The sequence below is a fragment of the Armigeres subalbatus genome, chromosome 1, assembly GCF_024139115.2.
Source record: "Armigeres subalbatus isolate Guangzhou_Male chromosome 1, GZ_Asu_2, whole genome shotgun sequence".
NCBI lineage: Eukaryota > Metazoa > Arthropoda > Insecta > Diptera > Culicidae > Armigeres > Armigeres subalbatus.
The window spans coordinates 106,803,336-106,823,447 of record NC_085139.1 but is presented as its reverse complement, the minus strand read 5'-3'; the positions used below and the strand labels follow the sequence as shown (position 1 = coordinate 106,823,447).

General features: G+C 38.6%; 2 protein-coding genes across 2 annotated transcripts in view; both read right to left on the bottom strand.

Moving 5' to 3' along the window:
- LOC134204473 (choline O-acetyltransferase) overlaps nt 1-14,803 on the bottom strand; it is a 216,408-nt gene extending 201,605 nt beyond the window's left edge. The window contains exon 1 of the mRNA XM_062679294.1: nt 14,693-14,803. The gene's annotated coding sequence lies outside the window, so the exon portion shown is untranslated. The remainder of the gene's footprint in view (nt 1-14,692) is intronic.
- LOC134204463 (vesicular acetylcholine transporter) overlaps nt 1-14,822 on the bottom strand; it is a 74,193-nt gene extending 59,371 nt beyond the window's left edge. The window contains exon 1 of the mRNA XM_062679289.1: nt 14,693-14,822. The gene's annotated coding sequence lies outside the window, so the exon portion shown is untranslated. The remainder of the gene's footprint in view (nt 1-14,692) is intronic.
- Nucleotides 14,823-20,112: the final 5,290 nt, after the last annotated feature.

Sequence of the window (20,112 nt, the reverse complement as noted above, 5' to 3'; positions counted from 1 at the left end):
AGACCTGATACGAAATGTCGAAAATGTCGTTATGCGAACTGAAAATTTGGCCGAAAATGTCGATTAGTCGAACAGGTAATTTTACCGAAAATGTTGTTAGGCCGGACAGGTCGCATGAACGAAACTATTTTTTGACCGAAATAGTCGTTTGGCAGATATGGCCTTGGTAAAAATGTCATTCGTCTAAACAAATGAGACTTTTCATTCCTCATTTCTTTTTTGACGCCATGTGTGTCACAGTAAGAAGTGAGAGGTACTAAACGAGAAGTCTCGCTTCTCACTTCAAACTTTTAACTGCTCACTTCTTGTTTCCTTTGGCTAACTGCATATTACATATTACTCACTTTTTTCATTCCTTACCTTTCACTTCGCATATACTTCTTTTTACAATGAAGGAGATTTTTTCAACTATTCGGCGAAACGGCATTCAGCCAAACGACCCTTCCCCAATGGCTCTCATCTACATAAATAAATTGGTGCTAGCGTCAAAGCGCGAAAAACATTTCCAGCACGCTAGCACCGCGCCATGTGAATGTGACAACATAGGGGAAAGTGGGGCAAGATCGCTATATGAGGCAAGACAGCCTCATGATTATGACTTAAGTGAGCATTATATTCACATTATTATTAAGAGGGATGGTTAACAATAATGTAAAAGGATCATACAACTGAAAAACGCACATTGACAACCACACTTGTTCTTGAAATATTGATTTTAAGATGGTTTAGTTGAAATTTGAGTTTTCTTATAATTTTGTAGTTATATAATTTAAGGTTTGAAGCCAGAATTACTTATTTTTCAGCACAGATTGATATTTACCAAGGCTTCTATATAATTATAGCCTATTTACATTAATAATTTGAGGAGATTCACAGTAATTATGATCGATTCGATGTAAATCTTTGGATATACGTCGACTTGTGGCGGTATTGCCAACTGTATTAGACACAAGGTCATATCCAGGATTAAGAGTCGCCTAACTCTTAAATGCATTTAAAAAATCATCAAAATAGTTTCACCTAAACCAGAGATGATTTAAACAACGGATATGGTTTTAATCGTAATTATTATTTTTAGGCAAATTCAGATATTGTCGTAAAGCCAGGGGTCAATAAATCAACATGGAATACGACACTTTCAATCGAATCATCATTTGAACATAAGCCCCAGAAGTGCAAGGAATTTGTCACCTGTTCTAAATAAATTCAGAACACTTTTATTAATCGCGTCACAGCGTCAGGCAAAAGATATTTTAGTTACTAGATAAAGATTGTCGCTTCGGTTCCCTTTGTTATGCTGTCCGAAACATGTGTGGTACATACCTGTCAAATCGTATGGATTTTCCTTCTTTGACATTTAGCTCCTCTATCTTCGCCAGCAAAAGATGTTCCGGACAGCGACGACAGCGACAATCTTTATCTAGTAACTAAAATATCTTTTCGTCAGGCGCGTCGGTTTCGAAAATATTTAAATTCAACGCGTTGACGCTGACGAAAATCGAGCAAACGAGCAAGTAAAAATAAATGTCCAGACATCGACACCTACATTTTCCTTGCGAAGATTTTTAAATAATTATATTTATTGTTAACTATTTATTGTCATCTTGGTGTTCGCCAAGAAATTTAAAAATCACATTTTTATTATTTTATCTATTTTATCGTTTCCTCGTTTTCCACTTAAGGATTTCATCTACTTGATGTGATATTTTGCTTTTCTCTACCTACTACAAAATAATATGTTTCTATCAGAAATCCTTCTAGAAGCTCCTTCGGGAACATTTGAAATTTCTCTTGAAAGTGATCCTCAAATTCCATTGAAAATCGTTCGAAAAACCTTCTCACAAATCCTTATGTAATTCCTTCAAAAATTTATCTAGAACCCGCTCATTAAAATTTCTTCAGGAAATTTATGAGGGAATTCCTCAAAGATTTTTTTTCTTTCCCACGAAGATTTCATTCTGGAAATTCCTTTAGCATTTTTTCTAGAAAAACCTCTGGCATTTCTTCCAGGAATGCATTCGAGAATTCATCCGGAAACTTCTCTAGAAATTTATGAAGGAAATTCTTCGATTTCACTATAGAATTTCACTGGGAAATCCATAACTAATTCCTCCAGGATCTTCACCGGGTATTCCTTGAGGAACTTCTCCAAGAACTCCTTCAGGAATTTCTTGTGGAACTCCTCTGGGAGTTCCTCCGAGAATCCCTCCAAGAACTTCTCCGCACGCTTAAAATCAATAACACAGAGATATGTTTGCTTCACACAAAACGGACCTAATGCGGAACAGCATCTAGATGAGTGTCAGTTACACAGCCACAAAAATAGCTCGTGTGGTTTTATTGAAGCTTGGATTTCAATATTTTCAAGAGTATTTGGTTCCTCATGAAACAAGGAATCTGTACAAACGTTTACATGTTGAAAAAACCGGTCTCATGACCGTACGAGGCATTTTTGTGCCTGTGTAACTGTCGCTCATCTAGGTGATGTTCTGCATTAGGTACGTTTTGTGTGAAGCAAACACATCTCTGTGTAATTGATTTTAAGCGTGCGGGATATTTTCTAGGATTTTTTCTTGAAATTCCTCCAGGTATTTTACTAGTAGCCTTGCGAGCAAAGGTGTAGGATTCACTTGTCATAAGACGAGTTTGTACTATCCCATTTAATTCCACCACTTGATTGTACCTTGACAGATACGTATTTCGATCTCAACAGTAAGGACGTCTTCAGTGTCTCGTACTTGACTCGACTCGAAGCGGTGTAGGATTGCCAATCCGAAGATGGCGATAGAGGTGTGCACCTGTCCGAAAATCGTCGGCGGCGGCGTTTGTCATGATTTTAGCGTTTTCGGCGTCACGCCGAAAGCTATTTTAGCCGACGGCGGCGGCGTGAATTGGCGTGGTATTTCTAGTTGCATTCGTTTCTTTGAGATTTTTTTTTCAAAAATAGTTTTTCCAAAATATTAACTCTCGGATTTTAATTTCCATTTTAATTTCCAAAGAAAATTGTTTGGAGTTTCCCAGAAAATTCTTTAGAATTTACATGAGAAATTTTTCATAGTTCTCACGGAAAATTATTCTAAATTTCTACAGGAAAGTGTTTAGAATATCCACCAAAAAACCTTTGGAATTTCTGTTGAAATTTGTTTGAAATTTACACAGAAATGTTTGAAATTTACACAGACACAGATTGTACAAACTCGTCTTATGACAAGTGAAGACATTCCACTAAAAAGCTCAAAATAATTTTCTTTACACAGAACTTTCTTTGAAACATCCACGGAAAACTCTAAAAAGTTTTCACGGCAAACTCTCTGAAATTATCTCGAAGAATTCTCTAGAATTTTCTTCAGAGTTTCTGCGGAAAATTGTTCAAAATGTGGATTTAAAAAAATCTTTGGATTTCCAAGGAAAATGGTGCGGGAATCATTCGGCGGAACGACATTTGGCCAGATAACACATTAAGTCGAAAGTTATCTAGCCGAAATGAACAAAACGGTTGTTAGATCTAGAATGGTTTGGTTGAAAATTTCATTTGACAGGTCGGTTAGAAATGGTCTAAAATGGTCGTTTTAGCATTGTTAAGGTGTATTTCGTGGATTGGACACTAGTGATACTAGTGATCAGAAATCAAGAAGTGGAGAGATCCTTGATTCCAGTCTTAAACAAAAATAACAAAAGCATGAGGATTACTACCCCTGGGCACGCCCATCTTCACCGTAACTTGGGAGGGGAAAGAAGGGTTGATGTAGTACTTACTTAATGAGAGGCCCCTGACTCAGCGACACCCTCATAAGTACCACGGAGTTGGATACTGATGAAAGTATTCGTTGGGTCAGCGTTTGCCTGTAGCTGACAATGTGACTATATATACTATAGTAGATCTTACATCGTAACACACCACGCAAAGGTGTCTACCCAGCGTTACGGGTCGGCTAAAAAGGTCGTTTGACGAAAAAAACCGTTTGGCTGAAAATGTCATGTCGGATCCGGTTTGCGATTTGGGAGAAAATTATTTTGTAAACAAACATTGGAAGGCAATTCTCTGCTAAAGCAAGCATTGCATGAGAAAACCATGGTATGCATCCGACAGAATAATGTTTCCACTGTCAGATAAGGGAATTAGTTCTGGAGAAAAACGGTTGCATTCTATGGAATCCAAGAAACAATGTTTGTTTACTAAATAAGTTACTCCCAAATCGCAAATCGGTCCGGATTTGCCCGACCCCGACCAATCGACCATTTCGGCCTTCGTGTCATCTAGCTGAATTTTATTGAATCGTTTGTCTTAAATGGTTATTATTTCGAAAATGGTTTGGCCGGAAATGTCATTTGGCCGAAAGCGACGTACAGCCGAAAGGGACATTCGTCCAAGCGGGTAGTTTGGCCAAAAGAACTATTTGCACTAACAGGTCATTTGACTAAAAATGTCGTTTGCCCGAAAAAATTGTTTGGCCGAAAATGTCATTTGAGCGAATAGATCATTTGGTTGCAAATGCCGTTCGGTAAAAATGTTCTTTTGTCAGAAAAAGCCATTTGGCCAGAAAATGTCCTATCTACCAAACATCTATTCATGCAAACGGCATTTATGGCAAAATGACTAGCCAAAGGAACTGTTCGGCTGAACGACATTTTCGGCCATACGTCCTTTATTACTACCAAATGGCATTTTCGGACAAAAAAATCCGGCTAGATGGGCTTCAGCCAAAACGTTAATACAGTCAAATCAAAAATTAAATAAGACGTTCACTGCCGCTAACCGCATGTCGAGCACATCTGTATATGGAGCCCCATATACAGATTTGCTTGACTTGCGGTTAGCGGCAGTTCATGTCCCATACATTTGACTCATGGTTTTACGTTCATGAAGTACTAGACTAAAAAAAATACATAACCATCTTCGAGATTACCTTGCTTTGCAAAAATATCCAGAACAATTAATACTTCCTTATAGTTGCTAAAGAGAATTGGAAATTGTATGGCGAATCGAATCATTTATCATCTACCTATGTTTAATTAGAATTGCTAGGTAGCACCAGAATGCATTCTTATGACCGGGTGATTTTTTAATTTTTGAACTGTCACTTTTGAGTTTAATTCTCCAAATGAAACAGACCCTAAAAGGATTGATTTACATCGTTGGATTTCGATACCAGGATTCTGTCCTGTTCATTCTGAAGCAGTTGATTATTCGTCCAGAACTCTGGGAGAAGACTCCACGGATTCAATTCAAGACGAGAATAAGATCCAAGCTGGGAGGCTGGAATGCAATTAAGGTACCTAATCCCCATGTTTTCTTGTATAATAATCCTAATTTTGCCTCAGATTTGTCTGGGCATGTCCACATGTACTGTTGGTTCTTTTACTAACAACGGTTTACATTTTGATTTCTTGACGCATCTAGCTCAACCTCTAGTACAGTACAAACTACCAGTGAAGACTATACATACTGCCGTCATACGTATAACTGTCCCATGTATATAAGAAATTTCAGCAAACATGGGACAACTATGCGTATGACGGCAGTATAGACACTATAGGTTCCATAGGAGATCTGAGGCGAAAGTGAGTGTAACCAAACGAACTGTCATTTAGTGTAGCCAAATGAGCATGACGTCTCAATTGCAATCCAACCAACGGAGCGTGTGACCTCAAATTCGAGTGGTATACTGTGAAAAAGTGTAAAAGCACACTTCATAGAAATGACCCAACCGTGCCTGCGCTCGTCTATGGAACCTATAGTGTCTATACTGAAGACCAATGAAGCTTGTCGAATTGAGAGGGAGTGTGAAAGTTGCAGGAGTTTACAGCTTCCAGTTTCCATTCAAATGCTTTTCAGCCTGAAGAAATTGCGCAAATATTTCCACATTTTATTCTAGAATGCTTTGATAAATTACAAAAAGTTTGATTGTTAGACACTATCACAACAAACTTTAAGTAACGAGGCTGGATTAATAACAAAGAGACGCAGTGTCAAAATTGGAACAGCGCGTTTGCTGTCAAATCGGTTGTTCCAATCGAGCACAAAGGTTCTCAAAGGTATGAGTAGTGCGTCACTTGTATAATGCAAGCACTTCACTGTAAGTAGTAATTAGAAACAATGACTCGTTGTCATAGCCTACTACAATGGAAGGTCAATAAAAATGTGGGTGATCACAATAAACAAACTTAACATCAAACTTGGGTTCCGACTTCCGAGGGACCGAATGCAGTACTAGAAGTGGACCTTCGAATGAGCTCCACAGTTACGTCTTAATTAGTCATCAAATGGCATATTTGGCCAAAAATCTCAGGCGTGGGGATGTGATGTGGGGATATAAATCCGAAAATTCTACGGAAATTCCATTGAATTTTTGGAATTTCCATGAAATATTGTGTGGACTTGTAAATTTGAATCGGCGTCAAAAACAGATTAGATCAGATTAGTGACAAATTTTAAACGGCGGCGCGCCGATGCAAAAATGTCGGTGGCGGCGGCGTGCCAAAAACTGTCAGCAGCGGCGGCGGCGCACACCTCTAGATGGCGAATTTGATTCTCAGTCCGGTCTAGGATGTTTTCGGGTTGGACACTATCTCGACACACTGGACATAATGTATCCATTGTACTTGCCACACAAGATACATACTCATGCAATGGCGGGCATAGAAAAGTTTTCAATTAATATCTGATAAAATGGTAATAGAATACCATGAAATGCAGGCCATGTTCTAGTTGGAATGTAGAATCTGAAGAATTTTTTTTTTTCAGAAATTTGTTCAGGATTTCATTCGGGAATTCATTTGAAAACTCCTCTATAACATCTTCCAGGCAATTCCTTCAATAATGCATCCGGGAACTCCTCTAGGAATACATCAGGGATATCCTACTGGAAAACTACTTACTTTTTTTCAGAAATTCATCAGAGACATCCTCCAGGACTTACTTCCTCCGTGATTTCTTCCGGAACTTCCTCCGAGAATTCTTCCTTAAGTTCCTCCAAGGAATTCCTTCACAAACTCCACTGGGAACGCTTCTGAGAGTTCCTCCAAAAACTCCTCCAGAAGGTATTCCGAATATGCCTTCGGGAATCCCTTCGAAAGTTCGTCTGGAAATTCCTCCGGGAGTTACTGCGAGAATTTCTTCAGAAGTTCCTCCGGGGGTTCATCCGAAAGTTGTCAATCGTGTGCCTCCGGGAGTTCATCCGGGAGTTCCTCATGGAATTCCTCCGAGAATTCCTCAGGGAGCTCATCCAAGAATTCTTCCGAAAATTCCATTGTCAGATCCTTCAGGTGCTCCAATGAAAATTTTTCAGAGAGTTTTTCCAGAAAATCCTCCAGGAGTTCATTAGATTCTCCGCGTGTTCCTCTGAAAGTTTCTCCGGGAACTCATTCTGGTCTTCTTGAAGAAATTCATTCAAGCTTTTGTCAGCATTTTATCTATAAATTTAACCAGAAGATTTTTTTATGTAAGTTGTTTAAAAATTCAGAAGTGGTTATAGTGGTGGTGCAGAGGTATTCTCGGTCTCTGGTAGCAACAATAATCACAAACTTACATTTCCTTCATTTCCGAATTGATTGTAAGGATTTGGCCGGTGCCGTTATTGATCAATATTTGAGAGCTCCTGGAACGTGCACTTCGAGAATAGCTGCCGTAATCTGGAAAAGTGACGTAAGCGCCAGTTTACAACATACATGCTTTTCATTCTTCTGTTAAAGAGCTTGATGAGCAGTATTCGTTAACACTATTTTTGGAAAATGGCGTATACGTCACTTTTTCAGATTACGGCAGATAGATGGTCAATCCCAAGCATTATTCAGTTGGATCGAAGTGGAGTTCGCACCACCATAACCGAACGATGTTTTTGGGCGAATTACATTTTTTGCGGCCGTTTGACTAAAAGGGGGCCGTCAGCGAGAAGTTAAATCTTCTCGTTAGATTCTTACTTTGGTTTCGTTGCTATTAGTGATTGAAAATGCGCATTATTGTCGGCGTAGCACCAAGTTAGAATTCGGAAGTCGGGATTTCCGAACCGAACTTTCTTCCGAAGTTTTATTTGTCAAACTAATTGATGCGTTGTTAAGCGCATCTTTAGGTGAATCCAGCGCACTACTTCCGAAGTTGGGAAAGGTGCCTGTATCTGGTTGCAGAAAGTTGCCTGTAAAATCCAACTTCGGTATAAAAAGCGGTATGAATTTATTCCGGATAGACAATATTAAATCTGTACAAGAGACAATATCAAATCTGTATAGAGCCTAGAGCATCTTTTACATTTTTTGACACTTAAATGACAAAACACTGAAAACAGTTACAACTTTACAATTCCCTAAAAGTTCATAAAATATTTCCAAGAATTTCTTCCAGTATGTGCATAACTAGTAGGGTGTTTTTCGACCGAATAAGATTTAATAATCGGAAGTTGGGTTTCTCAGTCTGAAGAATCAGGACGATGGTGTTTTACATATCCGGTGTTTCGGCCGATGGGTTGTGGTCTTTTTCTGATTTCATTGTAATTTTTTCGAGAATTTTTCAGTTCAAAACTAATCTACATAGAAGAAGTAGAACCTCTTCCAAATAAATACAGACTGAACACAATTAACATAAATAAAAAAAGATATGCATCTACCTAAAAAATGTAAATAGGAAAGGAATCGTTTCAGGGAGAATATTGCGAGAAGATTAATGTGACCAGATATATTTTGTGCCACCGCGGGACAAAATTTCTTAAATCCTTGTTTTTATTCAAAAATGTGCTTAAGTCAAAACTTTAAAATTTGATAAACCCCTCTGGGACTCGCTTGGCCCTGGATCAATCACACAATCCCACCTCTGTTGTGAATGAATCTATTCAACTTTTTACAACGGTGCGAGTTCCTGATGGTTAAACTTATTTGTATTGTTTGCATGATTCATTTGGCTAACATTCAAAGTGATCGTATTATTCGTTTTATGCAATTAGGCAGAGCGCTCAAATTTGCTAGAAATGCCTACATCTTCTTAGGTTTAAACCTAAAATTAAATTTTTTATTATTCCCCGCAAACTGACAGACGATTTATCATATTTTGCCATAAGCTTTGAAACAAAAAAAGATCCGAGACTGAAAATTCGTCGAACTTGCTCAGATTTCATGTGTAGTTTTTACTGAAATAATAACAACATACGAACACGATGTGAGTTGAAATTGTTGAGCTAGGGATCCTACATTCAAAGATCTTGAGCCAATCGAGCATTGAATACTGTCAGAATCTGTGCCAAAGGAGCACTGTTATCTTTCTTATTATTTCTATTTGTTGACTACAACTGACTGTAGTGTTGATTTTCGGTATTTGACGGCTATGCAGTCTGATTTATTTGAACAGGAGAAAAGAATTGATCGCCTTTTGTTAAGTATGGTAGGCGTTTCGTTACAAAGAGCAATTTTTCTGGACAAAATTTAAAAATTAGACTGTAAAGCCGAAAAATCTCAAAAATTTATTATTTCTGTGAATTTTGAAATGATTTCAGTTCTTCACTTTCAAATCTTCCATTTCACTTATTATAGTTATTTTAGTAGGTATCCAATTAAATATCTATCCTCGTTCTCGTGTACATGAGGATTTGACTAGGATCACTAGAATACACCAAAGCAGGCTTGTCGAAATTCCTCAAACTCGCTAGAGTTTAGGACGAAATAAAATTGGAACAAGCCAACAAACACGTGTTTTAAGTGAGTGCTTGTGCTGCCGCTCAGCGTTGCACTACCACAGTTATAATTTTGTGGGAGACGGAAATATATAAATGACGTTGATGAAAATATGAGAAACCCTTGGAGAAACCTCTTTTCTGTGCTCAAATTATATTTCTTACATCTTAAATAAAATTATCATTAGTAACAAACAGAGTAAGGAAGAGCTAAACAAATTTGTTTGTGACTGATGATAATTTTATTTAAGATGTAAGAAATATAATTTGGACGCAGAAAAAAGGTTTAAACAACATGCGAGTGTGGCCGTGGCGTTGGGTGAAAGACCACTCATCAAGCCTCCGGAGCGATGCTTTGTATGAAAAGATATTATAGTTACTAGATAAAGATAGTCGCTGTCGTCGCTGTCAGGAACATCTTTCGCTGGCGAGGATAGGGGAGCTAAATGTCAAAGAAGAAAAATCCATACGATTTGACAGGTATGTACCACAAATGTTTCGGACAGCAGAACAAAGGGAACCGAAGCGACAATCTTTATCTAGTAACTAAAATATCTTTTTTTGTATGTGACGAAAATCGAAAATCATTAATCAATATCAGAGGCGCATCCACGTTCCGAGTCGTGGGTAGGACAAATAGGAAATGCCAATTTGGGAAACAGTTCTGGAAAAAGAATTCCTAGCCTCTTCAAGATAAGCTTCCAAGCCTCTTGAATGGAGGCTTCCGAGCCTCTTGAAGGAAGGATTCCAAGCCTCTTAAAGGGAGTCTTCCAAGCCTGTTAAAGGGAGGCCTCCGAGCCTCTTTGAAGCCGGCTTTCGAGCCCTGAAAAGGGGACTTCAGAGCCTCTTAATAGGAGGCTTCTGATCCTCTTGAGAAAAGGCTTCCGAGCCTCTTGAAGGGAGGCTTCAGAGTCTCTTGAAAGCGGATTTCGAGCCTCTTTAAAGGCCTCTAAGTATCTTGAAAGTACGTTTCTAAGCTACTGGACCTCTTGAAAGTAGTCTCCAAGCTTTTTGAAAAAGGCTCTTGAAGGCTTCCGAGAAGCGTAGAACGATTCTTCTAATTCTCTTGCAACGAAGCAACTGTACTTTTCGAAAAAAAACATCCATGCCTCTCAAATGGAGACTTTCGTACCATCAGACTCTAGATTTTAGTTCAGAAGCGAATAGATTGACTGCATTGAAGTTTTTTTTTTAATTTGTTCATTCAACGTTTTGTCCTTTTGATCTTTTTATCGCCCTTTATACACTGTGCTCGTTTTGGAGGGCAGGATTCAATAGGCTTTGATTTACTCATCGTCATGCATATTATGTACAAGACTTGAAATATAAAAAATCACAATTATCAAACTTTATCAATAAGTTTGATTGGAATTGTAATACAGTCGACTCTCTACATCACAATGTTCTACTTCTCGATGTCTCTCCCTATGTCGATGGTTTTATCGGTTCCTTCAATCTACATACATTTGGGCTTTCTACATCTCGCGAACTTCTCTATCTCGATATCTTCTGGTCATATTTTGTTCAGGATTCTCACTTCCTATGTCGATATATTCGAATTTCTAGACTACTAGACCAGTTTTTGACAATAACAAACACAACAAAAACAAGAGATGACATTTGTTTTGTTATCGTTTTTCATTGCAACGAGCTTTTATCGATCTAGTACCTCTTTCAAATTTCCTTCCTCTCCTTATATCGATGGTCATTATCGAGATGTGGAGATGCGACTGTAGAGCCGCCACTACTCATTCTTGTCTGAGGTACCCCCTGGGGCCAGCGAAGGTACCCCCAGGGGTACATGTACCCCAGGTTGAGAACCGCTGATATAGATTACCGAGACTTTCAGCCCGAGGCTGGCTCGTCTCGAAGAATCTGTTTTCGGAACTCAGAACCCTTTAAGAGCGGTCCTCGGTATGTTTCTGGTTCCTCAGATTTCAATAGACCTTTTGAGGTTTGAAGAAGACTTTTTCCGTGGGCTTTGAATAATCCATTCAATCGTGCTTAATCATAAAGTCTAAAATATTTAACTAATCGCATTTGCAGATTTCAGCAACTTCTATTTCACCTCTGTAAAACATAGACATCTTTGAGCGCTTTAGGGATTTTAAAGTGCCTAAAGTCCTAAACAACAATCAGTCAGTAGTCTATTGCTTCAGGATACCAAAAACATCTATGATTATTGTTTGGACTCTGATTAACTTCAAAATCATCTTCTGCTAACACACAAATTTTTGCCATCCAATGACTCCATATGTTCTTACCAGAATCATGGGTAGGACAATGCTTTGTCTGTCCCACCCAGGAAAATTCATGCGTAGGACATGTCCTACCTGTCCCACCCACTCCCGGCGCCACTGATCAATATAATAAATTTCCAAAATCTTATAAGTTCTTGAAGAACGTTCACTTAATTACTGCTATTTATTAAATATTTCTTTATTTCGCGGGACATTATCTTGAAATAAGTGAAACGTGGGACATTTCGCGGGACTCTTTTCAGCGCGGGACAAATGGCGAAAATGTGGGACTGTCTGGTCACCTTAGAGAAGATAGAAAAATTCGAACGAGGGTCCGACGGTCGACCGTCGGAATGTTGTTCCGCAAACGTCAAATCACTTGATGCACGGAAAATAATGTTGATTGATTTTTTCGGCGTGAATGTTGATTAGTGAAATCAAACAAAATATGTAACATTAAACGAGTGTTACATGCCGCTATATATTTTAAATAAGTTTTATAGTACTTCAAGGCATTTCGGAATGTATTTATGCGATTTTAAAACATTTTAGACTTCTCGAATATTCTTGATATCAAGGAATATCAACACTTTTCGCACAGTGCATGTCATTTGAAGCTCCCGAGCCCGACACTCAGTCTTCTTCTTCTTATTTGCTCCGCAAAATTAGAAGTTTTCTCTGTTCTCGCAATATGTCCTATTATTTAAATACAATGACACTCAGCTTTTTTGAATTTCATTAGCTTGATTTCGCCTCTGTACTGAAACATTGTTTAATAGCTTTATTATTGTAAAAACTGAAACAATGCCCATATCATCGAATTGTAAAAGTGGAGACGTCAGATTTTTATTGAAGAAAGATGGGACTGATTTTCCCGTCAAGCACGTACAGTCATCTCACAGACAAACAGACATAACTCATTGAACATTCACTCATCAAATTCATCGTCGTACAAACACTAAAGACATCTGTTGTTTTCACTATGTTGGGCAAATCACGAATCAGATGGCGGTAGTGAGCAAACGTCAAACTCGAGCAAATCAGATGCGCGCGCCACGAGTGATCGATTTGGCCAATGATTATTTAAATTGACCAGTAAATCAGTGAACGATGAGAATTTTACGAGTGATATGAATGTTTGTTTTCGATCATCTTTTAAATTAGCCAAACTTAGTAGATTGACTTGTAGCTGTCTAAAACTATTCTTGAGCGATCACTTAGCCTATTTGGTAGAGGAAACTTGGGTAATATGCACCCCCGAAGCAAAACGACCCTTTGGGATTTTTGAAAATATTCGCGGCAAGTTTTTGAGAGTTCTTTACTACAGCGCATGTAGTTCAGATCTCAAACTTCCAAAACAGCAGTGAACATTTCTGGAAATAGGTCTGGATCACCACTAAAACGTCTAGAGGTCGTTTTGCCCCGGTGGTGCATATTACCCCAGTTTGCACAGCAAAAGTTAAAACTAGATGCATAATGTGCCATTTAGAATTAACACACTTTGGAATTACTAATGAAGACAAGAACTCAAGTGAAAGCCAATCATAACCACCACCCCCACAAAACATCAAAGACAAGGCAGAGATGATTCGCATTATACTAATGCGCTACTTATTTGACAGACTCGGATAATTTGATTGCCCATCGTTCTTCAAAATACTCAGAACGCTGGCCCAGTCCTTCCCAGAAAACGGGTCGATTCCATCCGACACATCCGGTTGAGCGAGCACCGAAGTAAGTTTGTTGTTCCTCGTGTTTCTCTGTAAAGGGAAACCCGTCCGAGAGCGTGTGGGTCACCACCGCCTTCGGTATCGATCCTTTCGGGTCTTGGGTCTCCATCGCCATGCAACCCAGTGAGGAAAATGTGCGAGTGGGAGCCAGGCGAGAAGGATTACATGGCGCCCAACAACAACAACAACCATCTTCGATACATTGTGGAGTTCATTCACAAAACTCGTCAGGCAAGGCAGTCAAAGTAGGCGAGTGGGGAAAGACAATGATGGTCGCCAAAGGCTGCTTAGGGGTGGGTGGTTATGTAACGCCATACAAAATTCTTGTGTATTAGAAACATTTGACTTGGTTCTAGGATTTGCCGACGCGACGTTGGATTGTGTGAGTGCATGTTCTGGAATTTGGTGGGGACTGAGTCCGGGGTCGGGGTTTGAGAGAGATTTATTCGGGGGGCGATTTTCACCACGACGGCTTTCTCTTTTGATTTGAGTTCCAATATGGTGGTTTGGGGCACACACATCCACGTCCAATTGGGGAGAGTTGTCGGTCTGGATTGTTGAAAATATGAGAATCTACTGGGGAGCCTTTTGGGGCAGGAGGAATATTAGCGAAATCGACGCCATTTTGTTTTTCCATGGCTCCAATGGAAAATTTCAAAAATTGTTCCAAAAATCGAACGATATTACAATTCCTATTTTAGAAATTATGGATTTTGTAATGCGAAGCATCAACATTGAATAGCAAATAACTTATCCGTGGGTAACATCGATGTCTGTTAAAGGAAAGTTTTCCAAAATGCCAAATAATTCATGGCTAAATAAATATCAAAAGCCACCAGTTTAATCAAATTACATCTCTTCTGACGTTGCTTTTCCCCTTTTACGGTTGCCAAGACAAAGACAATTTATGACGAAGATTGAATTAGGTCTAATTACATAATTGACTCGTTGTCGCTTATTGAATTTAGTGAGGTCGGGGTGACCTCCTTCTCCGGTGTGAAACTCGAGAGGGATGAAACTCGGGATTGTTCAAGGAGGATAATTGTGCCTGTTAAGAATTTCCTACCTGTATCAGGGATGGACACTCCTGTCAGCCGATTGGAAAGGAATCCACGGATGTTAGTAACGACCTTCTGGGGTGAATTGGTGGCCCCAAAAAGTGAACTTCCTAGCTTCGAGAACAGGGCGGATGATTCACCCGCACCGTTTCCCTCAGATGACGACGCCACTGTCCCTGCCTTGCCGAGGGCTTGCCCTTACTAAGCCAAGAATATATCCACGGGTATATTGGGCTGATAATCACTTGAGGGCACTTTTCACAGTAATCACTTACTAATCCAACCGTGATAAATTCCTTTTTTTTACCGATCGAAATAGACTTTTACTGATTCACTAATTTCAGATTTTCACTCCAAGCCCATCACTTAATCCGACACTGAAAACTAGATGTCTTGAATCGATTTTCTTCAGAATTTTTCTACCTTCATCGATTGGTACCGAAATGGATTTCCCGATAACTTCTTAATACGATATAATTAAAACTTTTTAACTAGATGTTAGATAACCGTGAACTCCTTCAACAGCAAACTAAAAAATCACAATTTGTAACACTTTTACTGTTAGCCTTTTTCTCTGTTCTGGCTAACGGGTGGTGTGGGTGAGGAATACTCCTCAGTTGGCGCTGCAGCCGCACGACGACGAGAGGACCGTTCGACCTGGTCGCAGCAAACGTAAAAACATTCTAGCCAGGTGCTAGGAATTCTTGGGCTCACAAACCCCCCAAATCGTCCGTACCCGACGAGAGTGCCACCCGAGTGAGAGCGAGAGATTGAGCAATCGTTATCCTGGCCCAATTTCACCACCGAAACTCTCACCATTTCCACCCCACATCGTCCTGCGGCGACCCTTTTCATCTCCAGTAGCATGCCGGTTTGGTGCGCATGACCGCTGATCCTTCGCCGCCTGATTGGTCCTTGTCACAGTGACGTCGTAATATCGGCAAACCCATTAAATATTTACGACCCCCCTCTGCGGTCAGCTTCAAAAACAAATCGAACACCGCCGGTATCCAAGCAGCATAAAAGCCATGCATTTTCGACAAATGTTTCGCTCAAGGACCAATGCTGTCATCGATCAATCTTTTCTCTCCCTTAAGAAAATAAAGCTTTCCATTGTCGCACGATTCGGACTGTGTTCATCATCCCCACCAGAATCGATGACTTGGCGGTGACAGCGGATTCTCCCAGTCTGCGTGTTGGGGAATGGGGAGCCACAATCCAAAAATGGCGCTCAGTTTTCCACATACCATCACACACACTGGAAAACAGTCGCTTCCTTAATGGACGGCTGGCACGACGAGGACGGTTCCCTGGGGAGAAATTTCATCCCCACACGCGCACACGATCCAAATCTATATGTTTTTGTTTCACGCATAAATTGAACCGCCACTCAAGTCGAGGAAGGTCGTTTGTTGTTTTTTTAGTTTCTTGGTAGAGAAAATATGCGCTCTCGTGCGGTTTCCGATGCTAGCGTGACATGATTTGGAATAACAGTACGTGATAATAATAACACAACTTCAGCATATTACAACGTTGGCGAGTCGAGTCGAGCCAAAAATATCCTGCGGGGATATGACTGACTGGCATTTACACAGAAATCCAAGCAAATGCGTTGTTCATTCATGCGTTCACAAAGTAGAATAGAATGAATTGAATTATTTTAGGATTTCTTTATGAGATTTACTGTTGCAATACAGGTACCATGGAACTATTTGTAAAAACTGAACCAATTTTATTTAAAACCTGATTTAGTATTTTTGAAACCGGCAGAAGAAATCAAGATACAAGAGTGTTTTCTCATGAATTGGAAACATCCAGATTTTTCCTGAAATAGAAATTCCGGTGTTTGAAATAAAGTCGTTTGCAATAATATATTTTTGCATAATGTCATTGGGTATCTTGGGTTAAGGCATAGGTGTTTATAAGTCATTCATCAAAAAGTCAATTGGCATTAGATCATTTGACATATAGGCTATCAGGTATTGTGGACATTTGGCCTAAATTTTGAACACACATCATTCCGAAAACTGTTGTATTGAAAGATTAGTAGGGGAGACCGGGGCTGGTTAGCTGAGTTTTGCTTTCGAAATGTATGTATTAATTCTGGCTCGTCTTTTCAAAAAATGGTTTTCACTGTAATAAATATACAAGTCTTGAGCACATTTGTGACATATTTTCATCGATGAACACAAATTGAGGAAAAAGTTATAACAAAACAAATTCAGCGAACAAATTTGGTCAACCAACCCCAGGGCTAGGTTGGGTGGCCGAGTATGTTAAAACAAGTGAAACACGTTAAATCAATCAGTGGGCAATGTGGGAAAAAAGTAGTGTTTATAGTTTTGTAATATTTAGGCACGTAAAAAAAATCTTAACTCTTTACTTTGTAGTCTTTTTAAAACATTTTCGTGAACTTTTTACAACTTTCGCTATTTTCACTTCCTCTGCCAGAGTAAACTTACATTTGATATAATTTTCTCGAGCATTTTCTCTTTTTTCAATGCTGCTTTTATTGGGGAATCGGTAAAAAATGTGTCGATTGGTATTCACTAAGTTTTCATCTCACAAAAGTCGTCCATCCTACCCCACGAGATGTTTTCTAGAACAATCACAATTTATAAACATAAAAGTGAGGTTACCCTAGAAACATTTATACCATATTTTAGGATTTTTAATACCCTCTCCAGCTTACCACGTTGTTAGAAATCTGATGAATATTGATTCATGTTACCTTAACATAAATTTACTCACTCGCACAAAAATAGCAAAAAACATTATCCTGAGCAAACGGAAACACTAAAATGTTTTTTGCAGACCAATTTTCTGGCCACTGAAGAGGATCATATCAAAATGCTAGATATAAGCGTAATTAACCACGGCCAGCCATTCATGGGTCCAAATCTAACTTTCGAACTTGACATTGCAGCGACACACAACTCTGAGTTGACTAGAACAGGATTTTTAGGGAAGAATTATTTACTTCCATACAAAACAATATGAAAACAACAAAACAACAACAATACAACATGAAAAAAATCGTTTTCGGAAATACTAGGAGTATTTCGAGCTGAACACTCTTGGAAAAATAATTCTGTCCGGCAAACATAATTTTTTTAAGTAGTTCTAGAGAATGACTCCTACTATATATTTGCTCCAAAATAAAACTTTTTATAGAAAGCCCTATACCAATCGCCTCAGTTCGACGAAATGAGATGATGTCTATGTGTGTGTCAAAACAGTCTAGCTCACTTTTTGGGCACTTACCCTCAACCGATTTACTCACAACAAATTGCTTTCGGCTGGGAATATTTTCCCATTGTTTTCTGTTGTAAATTGGCCTGACCGCAATTGGCCTGGTCTTGGATGTTATGACCAAAATATAATTCGTTTAAACCAAAAACGCGTATAGAATAAGCATATGCGGTAATTCGAAAAATTTCGTTTCAGGTGGTTCGAAACGAAATTTCGCGAAATTTTAACATGGCAAAATCTGATTTCTTGATTTCGATCCGTTTCGTAAAATTGCAAAAAAATCGCTAGAAAAAACTAGCTTCCAACGAAATTTAACAGAATTCCGCGGAATTTCGAAATAAATTTATACTTATACCAGACCTTATTTTATCAAAAATTTTGGCTGCGCCGCTGAACAAAACCGTAAAGTTGTTTTCAAAACTTTAGGTTATACAAATTTTACTATAAACGCTTACTACATAACCCCATTCTTTGTCGACAAATACGTATGTAGTTTTCTTCTACAAAACGTCTTCAGTGTTTCCAAGATTCAAATTTAAATTTGGTGATATTTTTGTGATATACAATATGAATGCGGAATCGATCGCGGGACGGCAGCTAGTCCAGGAGAACGCGAAGTGAAAAAAATCTACCTCGCGTATCAGAAATGATGCTGGTGATGATGCTGATCACGCCGGCTAGTGTTGGAGAACGCGAAGTGATAAAACTAATCCCAAGTAACAATTATGTGACCGTTGGGTTTTATATGAATTTTAAGAAGGTTATATTGTGGGAATAATTAAAGCCTATTGTTTTATGGTGATCATAAACCATGTTAACAAACAAAGGTTTTATATCACTCTTGAGATATCCATAAAACTCTTATAAACCATGTTTTAAAACTAAACTTTTTGCTAGCTTTGAAGTTTTAATAATAGTTTTATTACTGCTTTCAAATGCGTCATAAAACCAGTTTGGGTCATTGCTTTAAAACAACTCAACGTAACTCGATCTATTCGCCATGTTGAATTTGGAAAGCAGTGTTGCTGTATAACTAATACATGATTCATGCAATGAGATGCATAATGAGGTTAGCATATTTTTACCGACATAGTGTGAGTGACATGTGTTTCTGATAAACTTAAGATGCTTCTCATATCCCAAAAACAAAAAACTAAAAAGGGACAGGTAAAAAATCCCCTGGTCTTAAGAATCTCCGGTGTTATCCAATAATATCAATTAAGGTTTGTCAAAAACAATTAGATTTCTGTCAATATTAATTATGTTCTGTGAGCAGGGTTATTTGAAAATTATTCAACTGTAACTCTTATGTTTTGATATTGATTTGAGAAATGAGACACATAACTGAACCGGTGCCAGCGAAAGTGGTACATGTTACATTGAGTAAATTTTACAGGAGACGCATTTTTCCAAAAACCTCAAAAATAAAATTCGAATTAGCTATTTTCTGCAATTCAACTGTACCAACGTGTTATGACTGGTGTGCCTAAAGGTAGTAATGAGAAATATGCGAAGTTTCTTGACAAATTTAAACTTTGTTTGAACAAAATGCACATGTACCCAAGATGAATACACCACCAGGTGTTCCAATCTGCCAAATTCACGATTCAGCCATCTTGGATTTTAGTATGGGAGAGCCATACTAGTTTGTTTATGTTTTGCACCGAAAATGAATTGTTCACCCCCGCCTTCTTCTCGTCCATAAATTGGACAGATTGAAACACCTAGCTGTGTATTCATCTTGCATGTACCACTATTAATGGGAACAAAATGCATCAGAAACCGAAAATCGTTGCCAGTAAAAGTGGTACATGTTCATTTATAAAATTATTTTAAACGGCAGTAAACCATTTTGAAATTTAAAATAGAGTTAAAATCTGTTGTAGGAACATCTTTGTTGTTAAATTTTCTTTTTAATAAGCTGATTTTAGTGGGTAGAACTGTACATGTACCACATTTCCTGTCAACGAAATTGCCATTGTGATATATACCAGAAATTAAAAATCGCATATCTCCAGATTTAGTTGTCAAAAATCACTTTTTCGTCATTCCCTTACCAGATCTTTGCTAATAGAAGCCGTTGGTGTGGAAACACAAAATCGACAAAAATGGTTTATGGACCACTTTTGCTGGCACCGGTTCAAATATGAAATGCTGTTAAATATATGCACTTAAT